The sequence below is a fragment of the Coenobita brevimanus genome, chromosome 95 (assembly GCF_032717465.1).
Source record: "Coenobita brevimanus isolate Jiangsu-jjx chromosome 95, ASM3271746v2, whole genome shotgun sequence".
Classification (NCBI taxonomy): domain Eukaryota; kingdom Metazoa; phylum Arthropoda; class Malacostraca; order Decapoda; family Coenobitidae; genus Coenobita; species Coenobita brevimanus.
The window spans coordinates 4,355,722-4,360,502 of record NC_137048.1 but is presented as its reverse complement, the minus strand read 5'-3'; positions in this window follow the sequence as shown (position 1 = coordinate 4,360,502).

The following is a 4,781-nucleotide window of genomic DNA, read 5'->3' as shown; positions in this document are numbered from 1 at the left end:
GACCTGGCCATTTAAATACCAGGAGAAGAACTGGAAATGAGAAATTACTAATATTTTTAGCTGGTGGACATAGGGAGTGTGAGAATATATGTGTGAACAAGTACTATGTGCCTGGTTTATACACGAGTCAACCTGACAGCAAATTCGTAAACAAATCTTGTTGTATCCAAAAAGTAAAAAAAGAATTATGCAATATTTTAATGACAAAAAAAAAAAAAAAAAAAAACATTTAAGGGACTTAGGGAATGAAGACTTGATGAGAAGGAAACTTTTGATTCTGCCCCAGTCAAACGAGCAACAGGAGAGCTGTACTTCAAGCAGGAATGAATAAAGTCAAGTACTGAGATGGTACAGTAGGAAGTGACTTTAGACATAGTGGAGGAATCAGTGACAATAATAAATTTTGAAGTTAATTAATAAAATAACCTGGTATGTGAATTTACGGTAGGATAAAAAGAGCCACTGTACAATTCGTGACGGAAGCTGTTTACACAGATATGACAGCCTGACATAGTACTGTAATCGATTCTCATGTTATGCTACCGTATCAGAAGTCGTGATCAGATGGCGGTGCAGTAAGTAAGTTTTGCAGGAATAAGGGTTGGCGAGGATGGAGGCGCAAGATCCAGCTGTAAGAAGACTGGTGGTCAAAGACATTGACTCCATATAGAAATGGAAAAACATGGGAGATAGAGAGAAAACAAATGATTAGGTCCTCTGTCCCTCTGTCGGTGACAGCTTAATGTAATCACGGTATTGGAAGGGTTAAACGGCTTCCCCTTCAAGGAAGAAATATTATTTGTTTGTTTGTTAGACAATAATTGTTTCCTTGTATATTTCCGAGGCAAATATATATTAAATCCGAGTGTGACCAGTTTTACGTATCTATAATGAGGATTCCGTCTTCCCCATTCATCCTCACCCTTATGTAGCACTCATAAAATCTCCCCCCCCCCCACACACATACACACTGACCCTATTCCACACTGAGAAAAAGGCCATGTACAGCTTAATATATGCAACCACAGACTCGGGTGCCTCTGTTATTCCTACAGGCATAACTTCAATATGATACATTTCCTCTTAAGAACTTCAACACGAGATATGGACGATTATGATATGAATATTTCAATGGATATTTTTACACGCTTCCTGAAATTTAAGCCGATTAGGATGATGGATGGTGACCTTGTTGAACGAAAGGCAATGATAGACTACGTGTGTGTGGATGAGCGAATGAGAAGACAACTGTTGGATGCAAGAGTGTGGAGAGGATGGGGGAATGGAGTCTCAGACCATCACTTAGTGATGGCCAAAGTAAAGCTGCAAAGAAATTGGTTGAAGAGACGAAGGGGAAGACAGGAGGAAACAGCTCCTCTGAGAAGAGTGGAGAAGTTGCAAGATAGTGAGAAAATGGCAGAGTATAAGAGCATACTGGAAGAAAGATTGGGAAGGTATGAGTTAGAGCAGATGGAAGGGGTGGAAGACATATGCAAGATATTCATGGAAGAGATAGACGCAGCGTGTGAGGTGGTTTGTGGAGTAAGGAGATGCAGGGATGTGCAAGGGACAGCATGGTGGAATGATGAGGTGAAACGAGCTGTGGAACAAAAGAAAAAGGCATATAGTGAATGGCTAGCGAGTAGTGGTAGGGGAGAATATGAGAGAGAGAAGAGAGAGGTATATGTGTGCAGGAGTAGGGAGGTGAAGAGACTGGTGAAGGAGAGTAAGAAGATAGTGGATGAAGAATTTGGGAGGAATCTGAGAGTGAAATGGGGGGAGAGTAAGAAATTGTATTGGAAGGAGGTAAGGAAAGTAGGGCAGTGTGAAAGGGGAAATAGTAGGGGAGTGAAAGATAGGAGTAATAGATTGTTGGTGGAGAAGAGAGAGAAATTGAGGAGATGGAAGGAGCATTATGAGGATTTATTGAATGTAGGGAGTGAAAGCAGAGCAAGTATAAGTGGTCGGGGAATGGCTGGGAGAAGAAGAGATGAGAGGAGGGAGGAAGAGATCAGTAGGGCGGAAGTAGTGGAAGCATTGAAGAAGATCAAGTTTTTTTTTTTTTTTAATAAAGGAACGGAGGAAGGAAAACAAATGAATAAAAAAAATAATCCATACACCAGATTAATGGTGTCCTCTGTTCATAAAATATCTATAACATTTAGACTTGAACAGCTGTGGGTTGAATTTTGGACAGAAACAACAATGGGGAAGTTAGTTCCAGAGAGATGCAGTTCGGGGAATGAAAGAATTCTGACAGGCAGAAGTTCTGCAATATGGCTAAGTGACATTCCAGTCATGAGTGCTACCAGATGCCCGTGTAGCACGAGGGAAGGCATGGAGAGGTGGCACCAAGGACGCAACTTCGTCTGAGCATTTGCCAAAAAAATATCTGTAAAACAATGCAAGGGAGGCAACATTCCTTCTTACTTGCAGAGGAGGTAGTTTATTTGTAATGGCAGGGTTGTTAACAATTCTAACAGCCTTGTTCTGAATTTTGTCTAGTTGTTTTAAACTGAGGCGTCCCGTTGACGTATGTTGCAACATTTTTGCATTTGCCAGTCCCGTCGACGTACTGGTACGTCGCGCAATTGCAAGGTTCATAATTTGCACAATTTTCAATTTTCGCCCAAGATTTTTCGTATGTATACACGGGACACCTTCCTCTGTTCCTCTACAAGATGCCAAGCTGGGACAATGCCTTACACCGCATAACCTCCCCCTTCCCCCCTGCACGCCATTGTCTCAGGAATTCACCTGTTACAAGTGTCCTGGCCAATAAAGACATTCAGGGCCAGAGTGATTCCCCAATCAATGACAATGTGGAGGACGAAGTTTACATAGCATTAGAGGAAGAAATGTCAGAAATGATGATCAGGTAATGTGGCAAAAAAAGGTCAGGTATGGTGATGAGTTAGTGAGTGAAACAATGCTTATATTGCCAATATTACTGTTTGAAAACCAATATACTCTTGTACTACATATAAATTTGTACCAAGGAAATAAATAAATACCGTTTATGAGTGGTGTGAAATAGTTACCCTCCCATAGAACTCGGTTTCTTTGGTGCTAGCCTGTTAGAAAACCTGTTAAGGTAAGGAGGTGCTGCTACCTGGATCGAGTATTTTAAACCTCAGGTGAGCGATTCCTCTATGAATTTTCGATGTTTCTCACCAAAAGCGGAGGTTTTAGCCAACAAATTTTTATTTTCGAAAATACGTCGGGATTGGGGTGTGTTTGAGGTGTGAAATAGCTCGGGACATGACTGGTTAAGTCGCAAATATGGGACTTGGTAGAATTGGGATCACTAGAGAAGAAAGACTGCCATGGAATGTCAGCAAGATAATTTCTAAATCCATCCCAGTTTGCCCTGTCAAAGAGCCATCAGGTCACCCTGACAGGTTCAGAACGGGGAGGTGTGGGGGGGTTAACTAATGAGGCTTTGATGAGATTGTGGTCAGATGATCCAGGTGGTGACAGTACCTCTATCCTGTATTGATCTGGATTATTTGTCATGAATAAATCGAGAGATGGGCATTATGGTCAGGATTATCAGGTGTTCTGGTTGGTTGCTTTACCAGCTTGGTGAGATTAAACAATTCTGCAAACAGCTCGCACTCTAGACTAGCGTCGTCAGTCCTAGGAGAATGCAATAACATTGCATTATGTATGTTAATACCACCCAAAATTGTAATTTCGGTGCTAAGGGCAAGGTTAAGGTTACTCAACTGTGTGGATATGGAATCAAATACGCTGGGTTCCGAAGAAGCATTGGGGGAGTGATAAACTAGACAAATATATTTGGTAATATTTTGACAATTTAGTTTATATAATGAGTAATTAAAACTGGATGAATTGAAGTTTAAAATAGTGTCAACAGCATATTGGGATTTGATATAACAACAGGTGCCACCCTTGTTATGGAAGTTTGTAAGGAGATGGTAACCGGGAAAACAAAATGGGGATATATCAGTAAAGGGTGAGATTTGTGGTTCTGTGAGGAAAAGGGCCAAAGGGGATATGGACTGAAGGAAAGAAATGAACTGAGTATAAATCTGTGGTAAGGCTGCAGATGTTGGTGAAGAAAAACGCCGCACTTTCACTTCTTCGCTGACGAGCATTACCGGAAAAAGCAACAGTCGCTGCCGGCACAGTCGCTTGATGGCGACCGGGAGCACCCTGTGCCGCCAGCCCTACCCTGCTGGTGATGGCAATCCGTGGTACCACCTCATTTGATAGTAATACTGCAGCAGCCATTACTAAAGAGAGTGAATAGAAGGTGTGATATGTTATGCGAATGTAGTGTGGTGTAGACAGTTGAAGGTAGAGGTGTTATGAGAGCATGCTAGCCTACTCTCTGTGTAAATGAATGCACCGAAAATGTTCAGCAAAGGGAGATGGTCAGGATCAAGTCCTGAGGGCTGGTGAAACGGGAGCTCCAGCTCTCCCTATCACCAGCTTGCCATCCACCCCGGGAGTACTGCCTTATTCAACTGGTGCTATAGTCTGCCCATGAATGGGAAAGGCCCCAGGAATTAATGAAGTGTGTGGTGAAATGCTGAGATATGGGGGTAAGATTGTTGTGGAGTGGATATGGAAGTTGTGTAAATTGGCTTGGCAAGAGGGAAGGGTTCCAGAGGACTGGAAATCAGGTATAATTGTTCCTTTAGACAAAGGAAAAGGGGAGAGAGAGGTATGTGGTAACCATTGGGGTATTTGCCTTCTTAGTGTGACTGGAAAAATATATGGTAGAATACTCATTGATAGGGTTAGGCATATGC